Genomic DNA, 20,148 nt, shown 5'->3' with positions numbered 1-20,148 from the left:
GGAAGTTGGATGAGTGCTGTATGGGATTCTTTGTTCTGTTGTTGAAACGTTTTCCCCTGTAAATCTAAACCATTCCAAAATAAAAAATTCACTTAAAATGCTATGTATGCACTATTTACTGTTCTACGATAGCCTCACTTGAACAGTCTTGATGAACGAAGTACTAGCTTTTCAGAGTGAGTTGTGAGGGCTTCTGCGGCACTTGGGTGAATGCGTTCATGCTCCCCCCCGGTGACATGGACAAGGAGAGATGCAACAGGGGACTTGCCCTTCCCGGTCTGCATCCCGCAGCCTCCCTGCCGTAGGGCTGCCCTGTTGATTCTTTAAAGAATTTATCGTATTAATGTAATATTTAAATTTGTACTACTTTAAATGACTTATTTTCACTGTTTAACTTGTACTGTAGTTATTATTACCAATCTAATTTTATGTTGAGTTTTGATATGATATTTTTGCTGTGTCGTGCTGGGGGAGCAGATAAACATGGGGGTCAGAGTTGATGTCTGCTGACATGCAGTGGTGGGTTTAGGGACACGTGGAGGGCTCGGGCATCACTGGCCCCTAAACCTGGGAATAGTGCCCTGTCTTTTGGCTGGGATACTCAGCTGATGGACGTCTGCCTGGAGCAGGTGACGTCTGTCCACTGTCTGCGCAGAGGCCCACATGGCCGTGCACCCAAGGTGAGCAGAGTCCACCCTTAGACACAAGCCTTCCTGATGTCGTTTGAGCCACTGGGATGTAACCATGTTCAAATCCCCGGACTTTCCCATTTAGCAAGCCAGATGGAGTTGGGTTTCTATCTCTGGCACTTGGATCTGCAGGAGTTTTGTTTACACAGTAGCTGTCCCTGTTCCTCTTATTCACAGTTCTGTCCCTGTGGTCCTTAGCGTGGAGCCATCCACTGCCCTGACTTACCCAGTTTTCCTCACTCAATTGGGCTTGCGTCCTTGCTGTGCTTCTTCCTAGCTGAGCACGTTAAAACCAGGGTGAACTCCTTACCTTCTCAGAGCCTCATGTCATTGTTTGTAAAACGGGAATAAAAACTCTCCCTAGGACAAGCTCATAAGGGTCTTCAAAACATTAGTCACAGATCTAAGAAGTGAAAGATCCAGTTTGCCCCCCCACCCCACTAAGATTGCCCCCTCCTGAATTTGGTATTTATCATTCTCTTGTGCTTTTAAACTTTTGCTATTTACATGTTACTTTAATAAGACATGGTTTCATTTTGCATGTTTTCAAAAAAGTTACACAAACCGTGCACCATAAAAATCATCCTGCACCTTCCAAAAAAAACAAAAAAACCACACTCTCCCTAAAGGCTTGTTGGGAGAATGAAGTAATGTAGCAGTTGTAAGGCATTCACAAGGTCAGATGACCACTTTCATACAGATAGCTGCTGCTTTTATATTCAAACTCCAGAAAGTGGCATCGAACTTGTTAGTTCAATTCAATTCAGTTGCTCATTTGTGTCCGTCTCCCTGCGACCCCACGGACTATAGCACACCAGGTCTCCCTGTCCATCGCCAGCTCCCGGAATTTACTCAAACTCATGTCCATTGAGTTGATGATGCCATCCAACCATCTCATCCCTCTGTCGTCCCCCTCTCCTCCTGCCTTCAATCTTTCCCAGCATCAGGGTCTTTTCAAATGAGTCAGTTCTTTGCATCAGGTGGCCAAAGTATTGGAGTTTCAGCTTCAACATCAGTCCTTCCAATGAACACCCAGGACCGATCTCCTTTAGGATGGACTGGTTGGATCTCCTTGCAGTCCAAGGGACTCTCAAGAGTCTTCTCCAACACCACAGTTCAAAAGCATCAATTCTTTGGCGCTCAGCTTTCTTTATAGTCCAACTCTCACATCCATACATGACCACTGAAAAAACCATAGCCTTGACTAGACGGACCTTTGCTGACAAAGTTATGTCTCTGCTTTTTAATATGCTATCTAGGTTGGTCATGACTTTCCTTCCAAGGAGTAAGCATCTTTTAATTTCATGGCTACAATCACCATCTGCAGTGATTTTGGAGCCCAAAAACTAAAGTCTGACACTGTTTCCACTGTTTCCCCATCTATTTGCCATGAAGTGGTGGAACCAGATGCCATGATCTTAGTTTTCTGAATGTTGAGCTTTAAGCCAACTTTTTCACTCTCCTCCTTCACCTTCATCAAGAGGCTCTTTAGTTCTTCTTCACTCTCTGCCATAAGGGTGGTGTCATCTGCATATCTGAGGTTATTGATATTTCTCCCGGCAATCTTGATTCCAGCTTGTGTTTCTTCCAGCCCAGCGTTTCTCATGATGTACTCTGCATATAAGTTAAAGAAGCAGGGTGACAGTATACAGCCTTGACGTACTCCTTTTCCTATTTGGAACCAGTCTGTTGTTCCATGTCCAGTTCTAACTGTTGCTTCCTGACCTGCATACAGGTTTCTCAAGAGCCAGGTCAGGTGGTCTGGTATTCCCATTGCCTTCAGAATTTTCCACAGTTTATTGTGATCCATACAGTCAAAGGCTTTGGCATAGTCATTAAAGCAGAAATAGATGTTTTTCTGAAACTCTCTCGCTTTTTCGATGATCCAGCAGATGTTGGCAAGTTGATCTCTGGTTCCTCTGCCTTTTCTAAAATCATGAACAGTATGAAAAGGCAGAAGGATAGGACCCTGAAAGATGAACTCCCCAGGTCAGTAGGTGCCCAATATACTACTGGACCTCAGTGGAGAAATAACTCCAGAAAGAACGAAGAGACAGAGCCAAAGCAAAAACAACAGCCAGTTGTGGATGTGAGTGGTGATGGAAGCAAGGTCCGATGCTGTAAAGAGCGGTATTGTATAGGAACCTGGAATGTTAGGTCCATGAATCAAGGCAAATTGGAAGTGGTCAAACAGGAGATGGCAAGAGTGAATGTCAATATTTTAGAAATCAGTGAACTGAAATGGACTAGAATGGGTGAATTTAACTCAGATGACCATTATATCTACTAGTGTGGGCAAGAATCCCTTAGAAGAAATGGAGTAGCCATCACAGTCAACAAAAGAGTCTGAAATGCAGTACTTGGATGCAATCTCAAAAATGACAGAATGATCTCTGTTTGTTTCCAAGGCAAACCATTCAATATCACTGTGATCCAAGTCTATGCCCCGACCAGTAATGCTAAAGAAGCTGAAGTTGAACAGTTCTATGAAGACCTACAAGACCGTCTAGAACTAACACCCCCAAAAGATGTCCTTTTCATTATAGGGGACTGGAATGCAAAAGTAGGAAGTCAAGAAACACCTGGAGTAACAGGCAAATTTGGCCTTGGAGTACAGAATGAAGCAGGGCAAAGGCTAATAGAGTTCTGTCAAGAGAACGCACTGGTCATAGCAAATACCCTCTTCCAACAACACAAGAGAAGACGTTACAGATGGACATCACTAGATGGCCAACACTGAAATCAGATTGATTATATTCTTTGCAGCCAGAGGTGGAGAAGCTCTATACAGTCAGCAAAAATAAGACCGGGAGCTGGCTGTGGCTCAGATCATGAACTCCTTATTGCCGAATTCAGACTTAAATTGGAGCAAGTAGGGAAAACCACTAGACCATTCAAGTATGACCTAAATCCAATCCCTTATGATTATACGGTGGAAGTGAGAAATAGATTTACGGGACTAGATCTGATAGACAGAGTGCCTGATGAACTATGGACAGAGGTTCGAACTTGTCAGAATTCAAATATAATTATTTTCATGATGTTATTACAGAGTGATTTTACATATATATTTGGCCATGCCTTGTGGCATGTGGGGTCTTTGTCCCCCTGCCTTTGGATAGAACCCACATCCCCTGCAGTGGATGTGTGGAGTCTTAACCACTGTACCGCCAGCGAAGTCCTGAGAGTGATGATATTAATACAGAAAAAAATAATGTCTCTTGCCACTGCTTCTAGCACTTGCCCCCTCACCCCCCAAAATGTAGGTTTCCTCCTGCCTCTCTTCTTTGTGAAGCAAAATCACACAGGAAGCCAAATTTAAGCCATTTCGAACTTGCAGACATGCAGAAATCTTTATGAGAAACACTTGACCTGATTTGTTTTACTAATTAACAAAGAACCCTCCCCTGAATGATATGTTTCACCGCACAGCACATTTTTAATCAAGGCATAAATTGTAGCAAACCAAGGTTTCAAAGAAAACTATGAGAGGCCACGTGGCACCAGAAGGATGGGAGTGTGTCCCAGCAGTAACGCAGTGGGAACCTGCATGAAAGGAGCAGGGAGTTAATTCGTGAAGGGACTGAATGGGCCACGATGGAGCCATCACTTCCTGCCCTGCCCGGACGTGCAACAATTGGTCAGGGCCACAAGAAGATGGCTAAGGAAGTCCCCTGTAGAAGTTCAGGATGACGCCCGGTTGTCACCATGGGGCTGATGGCATCCCGTGGTGTCCAGAACCGTTAAAGGAGAAACAGTTTGGAGAAAAAAAAAAAATGTCAAGAAGCACATTTCCACATGAGCAATAGGGTTGGGGCCACATAGCCTCATTCAACATGGAGCAGTTGAAGTGCCAGGGTCCTCGGGAGAGACTTCCCTGTCGTTCTCTAGAAAGTGAACGTGTTGAAGGGAGTCTGTGCTCTGCTGTGGGCAGGGCCGAAGTCCAGTGCCAGAGAGAGGGTTGTGACAGACTGGGTGTGAACTTGACCATCCTCATGGAGTAGATGTGAGAAGCTGATCCAGGAAGACGATTCCCCCAGCCTTTAGAGCAAGAGGCTGTGTCTGGTTTCAGGGCTGTTTATCTTTGGGGACATTGCTGTGTTTCATTTCCAACTTGAAAATGTTAGCCTTTGATTGTTCATGTTTATGCAGCCGTGGAAGAATAATCTTCTAGGGATCAGAGTGATTCAGATCATGCATTAAAGGGGGAGCTGAGTTTCTCTCAGTCTCCCTTGTCCTGTTTCTCCTCTTTTCTCCCTTCCTTTCTAAGAGAAGTCTTCAGTAGAGCTCTTAAACCTAAATGACAGCTCAAATGTTGTGGAGTAGATTACGAAAATCTTAATACACCCAGGTAATTAAAATGCATTCATTATAGAAATACTTAGCCTCAAAAATAAACATCTCTCGTGATCCTATTCCCCAAGGATAATGACTTAGCACGGTTTGGTGTATATCATTCCGCATTTATTTTTGATGTAAAAATGAACCTATCTGATTGTCTTAACAGACATGGCACCAATCACTTGTCTTCACTTTCCTCACTGTTGGTGGCTCTTTGTATATGTAGCTGCCCCCTATCTTTGGACACCCTCGTGATGTTTTGACAGTTTTTTACACGCTGATCTGCTTTTCTTGCTTAATAATCTCTCATGGAGATTTTTCTGTATTGGAACTACTGATGCACTGCTCCACTGCTGTCTTTGTTTAATGCCTGTGGCTGCCTGGTGTCCCGTTGTACAGATAGATCACCGTTTTTTCATCTGTTCTTCACCGATGGACTGGAGCAGAATGTATAAATTTGGAAACTCTCTCAATCTCTACACGTACACACAGATAGACAGTTGGAGTTTATAGCTCGTCTCTGTTGGGTGAAGGATGAGAGAAATGAGGTCGATGTGTGTGCATGCATGTTTACACATCCATGCAGCATCTTTTTACCTGTGTATGAGTTCAGAGGTGATGGAATCTGTTCGTGTATGAATTACTTATATGTGGGTATGTATATTGCATGGACTGTGAGAAAGTTGTGCTGGTGAAGATGAAGATCCTGTTCTTCTAGAAAGCCTTGATAAATAAGAAAGAGACTCTAGGCTACAGACTCGTGCTTTGAGCTTTGCGGGTGCTGGATCTGCAAAGAATAATGTCAGACCCCTGCTTGGAAAAGAAAGACAGAGTGGCCACAAGACCCACATGCTGAAGACCATTGCATAGTAACAGGATGTTAATAAATCATGTTTAAATCAAAGCAACGTCCCAGGAACTTTGGGGGGTGTAGGAAGGTGGATGCTAGGAAACATTGCTGGGTTATTCCAGAGTAGTTCGAAAGTCAAGTTGGATAAAGATAAAAAATAAAAGGTAGGCTGGAAATCTAAAGAATTAGAGTTGGTGCTCCCTTCCCTCTGAATTGGGTCAAGTTAACAAGCGCTAGCAACTCCATGGTAACGTCTATGTCCTTTGCCCATGCAGACATTGCCAATTGATGACAGCATCCTTCTCCCTTTGAATCCAGGGCAGCTTCAAAAGTTCTCTGTATTGTTTCTGACCTGCTTGCGTCCATCAGAGTTGGCCAGCAAGATGGAATCTCTTTGTCAACCCACGCCTGTAGGGATCCTGTCTTGTGAGGAGCAGGGTGTCTGGGCAGTGGGGCTTAGCATCGCCCTTGATGGGTTCACCTGCTGTTTCCAGACCTTTGTCACCCCAGCAAGACAACACCAACAGAAAGCTCAGTGTGGAAGAGCGAGACAAGCAGGAGCTCTGGAGTTACCTAGAGGAAGAAAAATCACTTGTTAATTTGGGAATTTAACTAATTTATCTGTGGTTTAATTTCCTCATCTGTCAAGAAAAAAGTAATGTAACACCCAAGACCACAAGAGCCATTCAAAACTTCAGTGGCATGGTATTTGAAACAATGTAAATGCTAGATGAGCATTATTTTCTTACTTCTTTACCATCCTCTAGTTTTTATTATTTCTTAGAAATTAGGTTATTTAGGCTGCTTTCCTCCCTCTGCCCCTTTGCAGCCATTTCATCTGAAGGACGGAACCCTGGTGCCCTGACCAGAGCCACTAGTTGAAGGGTGGGTCCTGACCCACGTGGGCCACTCACAGTATCTATTCCCCGGCCCTGTGGTTGGGGAACAGGAGCCAAACAGCCTGAGCTGTTGGAGTCAAGGTTTCTGTCATTTGTAACCAAGAGAGTGCTGTCTGACAGAATGGCCAAGGCGCCAGGCTCTTGTTTTTAAAAATATAGCTCCCTGGTTGAGCATAGTTGTTGAGGCAGGGCTGAACAGGTCTTTGGTCCTGACCCCACTGCCCCTGCCTGCGGCTTCTGCCTCCTTCCGAAAGCCACACGTGCACCAGTGCAGGGCAGAAAAAAGTGGACACCCAGCCCTTCCAGAAAGTGCCGAGTAAGGAAGAATAGGCCTCGGACTGCAGAGGTTTTCTCTCTCCTTGGGTTATATTCGGGCTTCCCTGATAGCTCAGTGGGTAAAGAATCCGCCTGCGATGCTGGAGACCCTGGTTCGATTCCTGGGTCCGGAAGATCCACTGGAGAAGGGATAGACTACCCACTCCAGTATTCTTCGGCTTCCCTTGGGGATCAGCTGGTAAAGAATCTGCCTGCAATGCGGAAGACTTGGGTTTGATCCCTGGGTTGGGAAGATCCTCTAGAGAAGGGAAAGGCTACCCACTCCAGTATTCTGGTCTGAAGAATGCCATGGACTGTATAGTCCATGGGGTCGCAAAGAGTCGGACACAACTAGTGACTTTCACTTTCACTTTGGGTTATATTCTCTTTAAGGATCTACCAACCAAGAGAAAATAGACCCCCATGAGTTTTATTTGGAGTGTGTAAGCTATAGGCAATACATTCAGGTTACCACAAAGAGAGGATTTATTGTAAAGATCAAGGCTCAGTGCCCAGCACTTTACATGGATTGTGTGATTTAATTCGCACAATTACAGTCACCTCCACTTACAGATAGGGAAACCAAGGTCCAGAAAGAGGGAGGAGAGTATGCCAAGGGTATGCAGCTTGTCAGAGAAATGCTTTTTAAAGGGGCTACTCTCCATCTTGCCTGTAGGTGCAAACATCCATCAATTGGTGAAAGTGAAGTGAAAGGCGCTCAGTCCTGACTGACTCTTTGTGACCTCAGGGTCTATACAGTCCATGGAATTCTTCAGGTCAGAGTAACAGGTAAACAAAACATGATTAGCCTATACACATACAAGGAATATACACATACAAGGGACTGTTACTCAGCTATAAAAAGGAATATGGTATGGGTACGTGGATGCATTGTAACAACTTTGTGCTCAGTGAACGAAGCCAGACCCAAAAGGCTATGTATTGTGTGATTCCATTTATGTGAAATTTCCAGAACGGGCAGATCTCTAGAGATCCAATGTGGATGGCTGGTTGCCAGAGGTTGGAGGAGGGGGGAGTGGAAGTACAGACATGTTACCATCTGGACCTTTGTTCACCTTTGAGCTTGTGTCCTACAGCTCCTTTCTAACTAGGTTGACTGTTACCTGTAGGGTCTTAGCTTCCTCACATCCCATCAGTCCTAAGCTCTGATGACTCCATTTCCTTTGATTAATGGCTTTCGGGAAGGATTTTGCTCCTGCCAGATGTTGACAAATTGTGGGACGGACTGAGGCCACGAAACCTGTTTCCTCTTGTGGCGTCAGTGAGGTTTGAACCCAGGTCTCTAGAGATGAAAAATTACTTCTTTAACTCACTACCTCAGGAGCCTCCTCTTAATCTAATTCCACTGTGGCCTGATGCTCCCTGGCCACACAGCCCTTGTGGCGATTGACTATCCATCAAAATGCCCACAAATGGAGAGAGAGCTGCTCTGTGCTGCTGAAAAGACTCAGTTGGCTCAGCTGTGCCCTGTCAATAAGCCATGTGATCAATGAAGAAAGGGCCGTAAAGCATCCCTTTGAAACCTTGAAAGGAATGGGACATTTACAATAGTGAAATGGGATGTTGGGTATCAAAGGATCAGTCACTGTAGCCGTTAAAATAAAGATTTAGGGATTTATGATGGTTCTGTTGTTATTTCCCCCAATTGCAGAGGGATGAGATGTGACATATGGCCTTTCCTGTTGTTAAAACTCACAGATCAAATGTTATAATTGTCTTCTCACACCAGGAGGAATGATAAAGCAAGGGGCTTCTGTATTCAAACAAAGATTGAAAGAGTTTATTATGTTCCAGGTAACACTGTAATTTGAACTAGGCACCATTCTGAATGCTTTACAGATACAGTCACTAAGTCTGAACAACAATCTTAGGAGATAGTACTATTATTATCCCCTTTTTATGGATGAAGACATTAGGGCACAAAGAGGTTAAGTGAATTACCCAAGGTCACACAGATTGTGGGTGGTGGAGCCAGGATATAAATGGAGCCTTACTCTCACTACCCTGCTATACTGACTGAGTGAAGTTCTGGCTTAATCCCTCATAAAGAGGTTTCTGTACTTCAAGATTTTCCAAACGTTTAATGTAATAAGCACTATAAATCTCTATTATCTGGGTATAGAATATGGCATTTTTCAAATCAGTCAGTAGTCCAAGGTCAGGACATTTGTGATTTTGCAGAAGAGCTGAAATCAGACCCACACAATCTGTTTCCAGGGTCCAAACATTTATTAAACTGTTCTGTCACACTGTTTTTAAAGTGACCTAGTTTCGCAAGGCTGTTTTCCCCTAAAATGATAAAAATGAGAATTGTGAATTCTAAATTTGCTTTTAGAAGCTGATCATCATCATCGTGCCTATAAATACAGCCTGTCTGTCCTGGCAGAGGACTTCGCTCATTTTTGTCTGGTTAGCTAGCATTCTTTCTTTTTCCTGTATCCCACTTTTTCTTTGGGGTCCCACACAGTCAATGAATGTGGTGTCCTTCTGTTTTCTGCAAAACAATGAGCATAGGATTCAGGTTAAGGCAGGCAGGCACCCCTGGGAATTTGAATCTATTGTAATTGAGCCAGAAGGACCTAAGTAAAAAAACTGGTGGGAGTAGCTGTGTCTCTGTGTAGGGAGCTTTGATGTAGTTGGGCTGCCTACATCCTTGAGTTGGTCTTTTCTGAGACCTGGCTATTGGTATCAGTTATCCATTGCAATAATAACACAAAACCGTCGGTGGCATTCAACAGTAAGCCTTAGTTGCATGTGTATCTGGGGCTGCTGGCATTTCCCTCTGTTGATTTGCCTGGGAAAATCATGCGACTGGGGAATGGCTGGCTGTCGGCAGTGGTCTTGGCTGGGGCCACTAAGGTGATTGATTATATATGTCATGTCTCTCATCCTCCAGCAGGCTGTCCTGGAGTGTTTTCATGGTGATGGTAGAGGCATGAGAGAGAAAGTCCTAATACACCAGTCCATTAAAAAAATTCTCCTTTTTTCCCTTGCAGATGATTATAGAGTCACATGAAGTTATAAGAAATATAGCAAGATCCCATGTACCTTTTACCCAGTTTCCCTCGATGATGTCTTGCAAAACTACAGTATCACAACTATAGGAGATTGACATTGATGTAACCCGCTGATCAAGGTCAGATTTTCCCAGTTTACTTGCACTCACTTATGAGTGTGTATGTATATTTAGTTCTTTGCAGTTTTATCGCAAGATTTTCATAGCTACCATTATGGTCAAGATACAGTATAGTTTGAACACCACAAAAATCTCTTTATAACCATAACCACCTTTCCGTATCCCCTTCACCCCGCCCCAGGTCCTTAACCCCTAGAAACCACTCCTCTCCATTTCTGTAGTTTTGTCATTTCAGGGATATTATTTAAATAGAATCACACAGTATATGATCTTTTGGGATTGACTTTTTTTGCAGCAAAATTTTTTGCACTTTCGTCCAAACTGCTGAGATATTGCTAGTTAGTTCCTTTTTATTTCTGTGTAGTATTTTACAGTATTGGCATAGTTTAAAACCAGTTACTGACTGAAAACTATATGGTTTGTTTCCAGTTTTTGGCTGTTATGAACAAAGCTGCTAATTAACAGTTGCTTTTTGTTGTGTCCAGGTTTTTGTGTGATTAAATCCATGTATAAGTGGACTCAGGTAGTTCAAAGCCATATTGTTCCAAGGATCAACTATATAAGAAATGCCAAACTCACTGTGGATTTACTACGTACCATTCTCATTAGGAATTTATGAATGACCTAATTTTTTTCCATCCTTGCCAGCATTTGGTTGTTGCTATATATTTTTTTAATTTTAAAAACATTTACTTATTCACTTAAAATAATAAGTATTTTCTTTTCACAATTTTGATAAATGTGCAGCAATATCTCACTGGAGTGTTAATATGCATTTTCTTAATGGTTAATAAACTTGAAAATCTCTTGATGTCTTTATTTGCGACTGTATATTATCTTCAATATAATGTATGTTCATATCTTTTGCCCATTTAAATTGGATTGCTGGGTTTTTTACTGTTGGGTTTTTAGCAGTTCTCTGTATATGCTATATATCTATCGATGGGTTTATTGTCTCCAGGCCTGTAGCTTGTCTTTCCATAGTTTTAATGGGGTCTTCTGAAAAACAGGTTTACTTTTGATGGCATCCAATATATCAGTTTTTCCTTGTGTGAATTGTGGTTTTGGTGTTACGTCTGAGTACTATTTGCCTAGCCCTGGGTTCCAAGCATTTTCTCCTATATTTGTTTTAAATGTTTTATAGTTTTACATTTATGTTCATGATTCGTTTTCTGTTGATTTTTGCATAAAGTGTAAGGTTTAAGTCATGGTTCATTTTTAGCCTTTGGATGTTCGTTTGCTCCCGCACCAATGGCTGAAGAGTCCGTCTTTCGTTAAAATGCTTTTACACCTTTGTGAAAAGTTAAGTTGAATATATTTGTCTGTTTCTTGATTCTTTGTTTTGTTTTACCAGTGTTTCTCTCTAAGCCAGTACCACATTGTCTTGATAACTGTAGCCATTTAGTAAGCTTTCATATCAGGTGAATCCTCCCACTTCCTACTTTTTCAGGGTTATTTTAGCTGTTTAAAACCTTAACACCTTTCTGTATATATGTTAGGTTGAGCTTGTGTCTATAAAAAGTCTTGTGATTTTGATAGAAATGACATGAAACCCTGTAGATCAATTTGGAAAACATAGACATCATTCATGTGTTGAACCTGACAGTCCTTGACTGTGGTATAACTCTCCATTTATTTAGATCTTCATTTCTCTAATCAGAATTTTGTGACTTTCAGCATACCGATCCTATATCTATTTTGCTGCATTTATATTTGAGCATTTAATTTTCTTTGGTGCAATTGTAAATACACCAGAAATTGTGTTTTTAATATTTATCACATGTTCATTTTTAATGTAAAATTGTGATTTATTTTTGCATGTTGGTTCATTCTGTTTCCTGATACCTTGCTGACTTCACCTATTAGTTTGTAGAAGGTTTTCTTTTTTCTTTTGGTAGATACTTTGAGGTTTTCTTTGTAGGCAGTTACAGCATCTGCACATAGGGACCCTTTTATTTCTTTTTTACAATCAACATGTCCTTTATTTCTTTTTCTTGCTTTATTGTTGTGGCTAGAAATTTCAGTACTGTGTTAAAAACGAATTGTGACAGAGGACATCTTACTTTGTTTCCAGTATTGGGGGGATGCAGTCATCCTTTCATTATGAAGTATGAAATTAGCTGTAGGGTTTTTTTAGATGTATTTTATCAATGGTCATTCCACTCTAGTTCCAGCTTGCTGAGATTTTTTTTCATAAATAACTATTGGGTTTTGTCAAATGCTTCAGCCTCATCCATTGATGTGATCATATGATTTTTTCTCCTTTAGCCTTTTTGTATGGTGGATTACACTGATAGATTTTCAAATGTTGAACTAGGCTTGCGTACTTGGAATAACTGCCACTTGATTATATTGTATAATTCTTTTTATACATCACTGGATTCTATCCATAATATATCATTAAAATTTTTTGCTTCTAGATAGCATGAGAGATATTCTGTAATTTTCCTTTTTCTGTTCTTTTTTCTGGTTTTGGTATCAAGGTAATACTGGCTTCATGAAATGAGTCAAGAAGCGTTTCCTCTTCCTCTTTTTTTTTTTTCTGTGTGACAGAGTGTGTGAAGTTGTTGTTAATTCTTTGTTATACTCTTCAGTGAAGCTCTCTAGTTTAGAGCATTTCTTTCACAGGCAGCTTTTAAATGATATATTCAGTTTCTTTAATGATTACATGAGTATGCAAGTTATCTATCTTGGTTAATTTTAATAGTTTGTGACTTGAAAGAAATTGATCTGTTTTTTCTAAGGTGTTGGATTCGTGTGTAAAATTGTTTTTAGTGTGTCCTTATTATCTTTGCTTTTATGGGCTCGGGATTTGTGCTGACTTGCCTGTTTCATTGCTGATATTGGTGATTTGTGTCTTTTTTAATCCATCTTGCTAGAGGTATATTAATTTTGTCGTATGAATTGTCTGAAAGCATGTTATTTAATCTCCAAGTGTTTGAAGATTTTTCTTTTGTTATTCTGTTATTGATTTCTGCTTTGATTCCATTTTAATAAAAAACAAACTATGATTTGAATTCTTTTAAATTATGTTCCTGGATATGATTTATCTTGGTGAATGTTCCATGGGTACTTGAAAAATGTATTCTGCTGTTGTTGTGGGTTAGTCACTCAGTCGTGTCTGACTCTTATGTGACCCCATGGACTGTAACTCGCCAGGCTCCTCAGTTCATGGGATTCTCCAAGCAAGAATACTCCAGGCAAGGAGTGGGCAGCCATTCCCTTCTCCAGGGGATCTTCCCAACCTAGGGATCGAACCTGGGTCTCCTGCATTGCAGGCGGATTCTTTACCGTCTGAGGGACTAGGGAAGCTCCTGCTATGCTGAGTGTTGTATAAATGTGAATCAGATCCTGTTGGTTGATGGTGTTGTTCAGTCATTTGATGTTTTTCCCAATTTTCTAAATGTATCAGTTACTGAGAGTAGGGTGTTGACATCCCCAGTGATGATTGTAAACTTAACTATTTCTCTTTAGTTTTTGCTTCATGTGTTTTCAAGCTCAATTTTTAAGTGTGTCCACATTTAGGATCACTATGACTTCTTGATGAACTGATTGTTCTGTCATTATGTAACGTCCTTTTTGTCACCTGTAATTTTCTTTGCTCTAAAGTCCACTTTACTTGAAATTAATACAGCACCTTCTGCTTTTTAAAATTGTTACTTGTGTTAGCCTGATATATCCTTTTCCATTCTTTCACTTTCATATTGTGTCATAGTATTTGAAGTGAGTTTCTTGTAGACAGGATATTGGTAGGTCATATATCTTCATCCATTCTGTAAATCCCTGTCTTTTAATTGGTATATTTAGACTACTTAACATTTATAATAACCATTGATATGTTAGAGCTTAACTCGGCCATTTTATCATTTTCTTATTTGTTTCCTCTGCTTCTCATTTCTCTGCTCCTCTTTTCTTGCCTTCCTTTGATTACTTAAATATTTTGAAGAATTCTTTTATTTATATTGGTTTTTAGTATGTTTGTATTATCTTTTTTATTGTACTTGATATACGTATTTCAATGGTTGCCCTAGGTTGTACAGTGTATGTATGGAGTTCATCTCGGCCCATAACTATTACTGATATCGATGCTCTGTCACCTTGAATGAAGTACTGAAACTGTAGTTCTGTTTACGTCTCTGTACCTTTCCTACTTTCTAAATGTAACTGGTAATAAATTTAACTGGTTTCAAGGATTTCCTCTACATGCTTAAGCATCATAGCAGGTGATGTTGTAATATTTGCTTCAACCATAAAAATATGATTTAAAAAATTCAGGGGATTGAGGATAATCTATTATTTTAACCTTCATTTAAACCAGTTTTACTATTTTTCCTCTTTTTATGAAGTTCTTATCCTCCTCCTTTAATTATTCTCATTTTGCCCTGAGAGCTTCCTTCAGCTATTTTTTTAAGGGTAGGTCTGCTAGCAACAAAGTCTCCTTTTTTTTTTCTTTGGAAATGTCTCCTCCCTCCTCACCCCTCTTCTTGAATAGCAGTTTCTCCAGGTCTAGAACTCCTGGTTGACAGCTGTTTTCCTCTATAGGATGAAAAATGTTACTCTTCTTCTGGCGTCTGTGGTTTCAGATGAGAAATAAATTGTTTACATTGGCATTCCTTTATAAGTAATGTTAAGTAACCAGTTTCTCTCTGGTTGCTTTTAGGATTTTTCTTTGTTTTTAATTTTCAAGAGTTTAATTTTCAAATGTCTTTGAGTTGATTACTTCAGGTTTATCATATTTGTAGTTTACACAACTTCTTGAATCCATAGGTTTATATTTTTTGTCAAATTTGGAAAGCTTTCAGCCATTATTTCTTTTTTTAAACATTATCTTAATTAGAGGCTAATTACCTTACAATATTGTGGTGGTTTTTGCCATGCCTCAGAATGAAATCAGCCATGGATATACATGTGTCCCCCCATTCTGAACCCCCCTCCAACTTCCCTCCCCACCCCATCCCTCTGGGTTGTCCCAGAGCACCAACTTTGAGTGCCCTGCTTCATGCATCGAACTTGCACTGGTAATCTATTTTACATATGGTAATATACATGTTTCAATGCTGTTCTCTCAAATCATACCACCCTCGCCTTCTCCTACATAGCCCAAAAGTCTATTCTTTACTTCTGTGTTTCTTTTGCTGCCTTGCATATAGGGTCATCGTTACAGTCTTTCTAAATTCCATATATATGCATTAATATACTGTATTGGTGTTTCTCTTTTGGACTTACTTCACTCTATATAATAGATTCAGGTTTCATCCACCTCATTGGAACTGACTCAAATGCATTCTTTTTTATAGCTGAGTAATATTCCATTGTGTATATGTACCACAACTTCCTTATCCATTTGTCTGCCAGTGGACATCTAGGTTGCTTCCATGCCCTAGCTATTGTAAACAGTGCTGCAATGAATATTGGACTACATGTGTGTCTCTTAATTCGGGTTTCCTTGGTGTGTATGCCCAGCAGTGGAATTGCTGGATCACATGACAGTTCTATTTCCAGTTTTTAAAGGAATTTCCACACTGTTCTCCATAGTGGCTGTACTAATTTGCATTCCCACCAACAGTGTAAGAAGGTTCCCTTTTCGCCACACCCTTTCCAGCATTTATTTTTTGTAGACTTTTTGATGGCAGCCATTCTGACGGGCATGAGATGGTACCTCATTGTGGTTTTGATTTGCATTTCTCTGATAATGAGTGATGTTGAGCATTTTTCATGTGTTTGTTAGCCATGTGTATGTCTTCTTTGGAGAACTGTCTGTTTAGGTCTTTTTCCCACTTTTTGATTGGGTTGTTTGTTTTTCTGGTATTGAGCTCCATGAGCTGCTTGTATATTTTGGAGATTAATTCTTTGTCTCATTTGTTTCATTTGCTATTATTTTCTCCCATTCTGAAGGCTGCCTTTTCACCTTGCTTATAGTTTCCTTCGTTGTGCAAAAGCTTTGAAGTTTAATTAGGTCTCTCCCATTTGTTTATTTTTGCTTTTATTTCCGTTACTCTGGGAGGTGGGTCATAGAGGATCTTGCTGTAATTTATGTCAGACAGTGTTCTGCCTATGTTTTCCTCTTAAGATTTTTGTAGTTTCTGGTCTTACGTTTAGATCTTTAATCCATTTTGAATTTATTTTTGTGTATGGTGTTAGAAAATGTTACAGTTTCATTCTTTTCCAGGCAGTTGACCAGTTTTCCCAGCACCACTTGTTAAAGAGATTGTCTTTTCTCCATTGTATATTTTTGCCTTCTTGGTCAAAGATAAGGTGTCCATTGGTATGTGGATTTATCTCTGGGCTTTCTGTTTTGTTCTGTTGATCTATATTTCTGCCTTTGTGCCAGTACCATACTGTCTTGATGACTGTAGCTTTGTGGTATAGTATGAAGTTAGGAAGGTTGATTCCACCAGTTGCATTATTCTTTCTCAAGATTGCTTTGGCTATTTGAGATATTTTGTGTTTCCATACAAATTGTGAAATTTGTTCAGTTCTGCAAAAAATACTGTTGGTAGCTTGACAAGGACTGCATTGAATCTGTAGATTGCTTTGGATAGTATACTCATTTTCACTATATTGATTCTTCCAATCTAGAAACATGGTATATTTCTCTTCTATTTGTGTCATCTTTGATTTCTTTCATTAGTGTTTTATAGTTTTCTTTATATAGGTCTTTTGTTTCTTTAGGTAAATTTTTTACTAAGTATTTTAGTCTTTTCATTGCAATGGTGAATGGGATTGTTTCTTTAATTTCTCTTTCTGTTTTTTTCATTGTTAGTATATAGGAATGCAAGGGATTTCTTTGTTAATTTTATATCCTGCAACTTTACTATATTCAATGGTTAACTCTAGTAATTTTCTGGTGGTCTCTTGAGGGTTTTCTATGTAGAGGATCATGTCATCTGCAAACAGAGTTTTACTTCTTCTCCAACCTGGTTTCCTTTTATATCTTTTTCTTCTTTGATTGCTGTGGTGGGGACTTACAAAACTATGTTGAATGGTAGTGGTGAGAGTGGGCACCCTTGCCTTGTTCCTGATTTTAGAGGAAATGCTTTCACTTTTTCACCATTGAGGATAATATTTGCTGTGGGTTTGTCATATATGGCTTTTATTATGTTGAGGTATGCTCCTTCTATGACTGCTTTCTGGAATTTGTTTTTTTTTTTATCATAAATGGATGTTGAATTTTGTCAAAGGCTTTCTCTGCATTTATTGAGATAATCATATGGTTTTTATCTTTCAATTTGCTAATATGGTGTATCACATTGATTCATTTGCAAATATTGAAGAATCTTTGCATCCCTGGAATAAAGCCCACTTAGTCATGATGTATGATCTTTTCAATATGTTGCTGGATTCTGTTTGCTAGAATTTTGTTGAGGAATTTTGCATCTGTGTTCATCAATGATACTGGCCTGTAGTTTTCATTTTTTTTGTGGTATCTTTTTCTGGTTTTGGTAATAGAGTGATGGTGGCCTCATAGAATGAATTTTGGAGTTTACCTTCCGCTGCAGTTTTCTGGAAGAGTTTGAGTAGGCTAGGTTTTCAGCTTAGTTCAGTTCAGTCGCTCAGTCTTGTCCAACTTTTTGCAACCCCATAGATTGCAGCACGCCAGGCTTCCCTGTCCATCACCAACTCCCAGAGCTTGCTCAAACTCATGTCCATCGAGTTGGTGATGCTATCTAACCATCTCATCCTCTGTCATCTTCTCCTCCTGCCTTCAATCTTTCCCAGCATCAGGGTCTTTTCCAATGAGTCAGTTCTTCATATCAGGTGGCCAAAGTATTGATAGCCACCTTTGATAGCCAAGGGATGGGTGTTAGCTCTTTTCTAAGTTTTTGGTAGAATTCACCTGTGAAGCCATCTGGTCCTGAGCTTTTGTTTGTTTGGAAGATTTTTTTATTACAGTTTCGATTTCCATGCTTTTGATGGGTCTCTTAAGATTTTCTATTTCTTCCTGGTTCAATTTTGGAAGCTTATACTTTTCTAAGAATTTGTCCATTTCTTCCAAGTTGTCCATTTTATTGGCATATAATTGCTTATAGTAGTCTCTCATGATCCTTTGTATTTCTGTGTTGTCTGTTATGATTTCTCTATTTTCATTTCTAATTTTATTGATTGAATTCTTCTCTTTTTTTCATCTGGCTAATGTTTGTCTATTTTATTTATCTTCTCAAAGGACCAGCTTTTAGTTTTGTTGATTTTTGCTATAGTCTCCTTTGTTTCTTTTTGATTTACTTCTGCTCTGATTTTTATAATTTATTTTCTTCTACTAACTTTGGGGTTCTTTTTCTTCTTCTAGTTGCTTTAGGTGTAACGTTAGGTTATTTATTTGACGTTTCTCTTGTTTCTTGAGGTTGGCTTGTATTGCTATGAATCGCCCTCTTAGCACTGCTTTTACTGAATCCCATAGGTTTTGGGTTGTCGTGTTTTCATTTTCATTTGTTTCTATGCATGCTTTGATTTCCTTTTTGATCTCTTCTGTGATCTGTTGGTTATTCAGAAGCAATCGATCAGCTATTATTTCTTTGAACACTTTTTTCATGTCATATGTTTTCTTTTCCTTTAAGGATTCCAAAGATAATGTCTCTTAGTATCACATAGGTCCTTGAGGTGCTGTTCGTTTTTTCCCCTATTTTTCTCTTTTTCTCAGGTTGAACACATTCTATTTATCTGTCCTCAAGTTGATCCTATGTTTTATCATTCCATAGTATTCTTGAGCCCATGCATTAAATTTTAAATTTCAGTTACTATATTTCCCAGTTCTATAATTTACATTAAAAATGTTTTTTGCTGAAGTTTTAAGACTATCTGAGGGAGAAGGAAATGGCCACCCACTCCAGTACTCTTGCCTGGAGAATCCCTTGGACAGAGGAGCCTGGCAGGGTACAATCCCTGGGATTGCAGAGTTGGACATGACTGAGCTACTGACACAAAGATTGAGGAGATACTTGATGGCGCAAGTGTACACTTTATCTACTCCCCCGCCTCCTGCAGGAAGCAGGATGGGGCAGGCAGATCTGGGAGGCAGGACGGCTTGCCACCCCTCCTTCCATCCCTTCTGGAAGTCTTGGGGCCTCAGTGCCTGCAATAGCTGGCCTTAGACAAATAAAAGACTAAGTTGTTTTTGTTTTTTTTTTTAAAGACTATTTTAGGACTTTCCTGGTGGTCCAGTGGCTAAATATTGGCCTGACAATATCGGGGACCTAGGTTCGATACCTGATCTGGAAAGATTCCACATGCTGTGGGACAACTACTGAGTCCTTGTGTTCTGGAGCCTGTGCTCCAAAACAGTGTGGCCCCTGCTCGCTGCAACTAGAGAAAGCCCATGCACAGCAACAGAGACCTAGTGCAACCAAAGAAAATGTTTTTACAAGATATTTTAAAGTTGGTTAAGAGAATTAATTAACTCGTTGAAGCAGTTTTAGAACTGATGAAAATCTTCATCATATCATTCCAGGGTCTTGTTCATCTCAGTCCTATTGTCAGTTGACTGTTTTTTCTCATTCATGTTGAGGTTTTCTTGGTTTTTAATCCTACTTAAATCTTCGTATTTTTAGCAGAAAGTCACTTAATTTGATTTAGCGTGTAGATTCTACTTTGCTTTTGCACGCTGTACTTTCAGTGAGGATTTACTTCTACTCTGCTTTGTTCTCTGGCTCCTTGCTGATCCCACCTGCTGGACTCTCCTGGTACTGCCCAGGGTTGGGGGACTGGAGGGTGGGCAGTTTCCTGTGCCACCAGATGTTGTTAGGTGGGACTTGAAGGTTTCTTCTGGACCTACAGAACAGGGAATGTTTCTCCTGATTTGTTTTTTGGCCGCCTGGTGCAGTGGGCATCTCCCTGTCTCTCTGCTGGTGCATCCTTGGCCTCCGGTAGCTGGGTGAATGGCCTGAAGTCACAACCTGGTGA

This window comes from Giraffa tippelskirchi, chromosome 9 (assembly GCF_054371585.1).
Source record: "Giraffa tippelskirchi isolate mGirTip1 chromosome 9, T2T-mGirTip1v1.2.pri, whole genome shotgun sequence".
In the NCBI taxonomy this organism is placed as follows: domain Eukaryota; kingdom Metazoa; phylum Chordata; class Mammalia; order Artiodactyla; family Giraffidae; genus Giraffa; species Giraffa tippelskirchi.
This window is presented reverse-complemented; position numbering follows the sequence as displayed.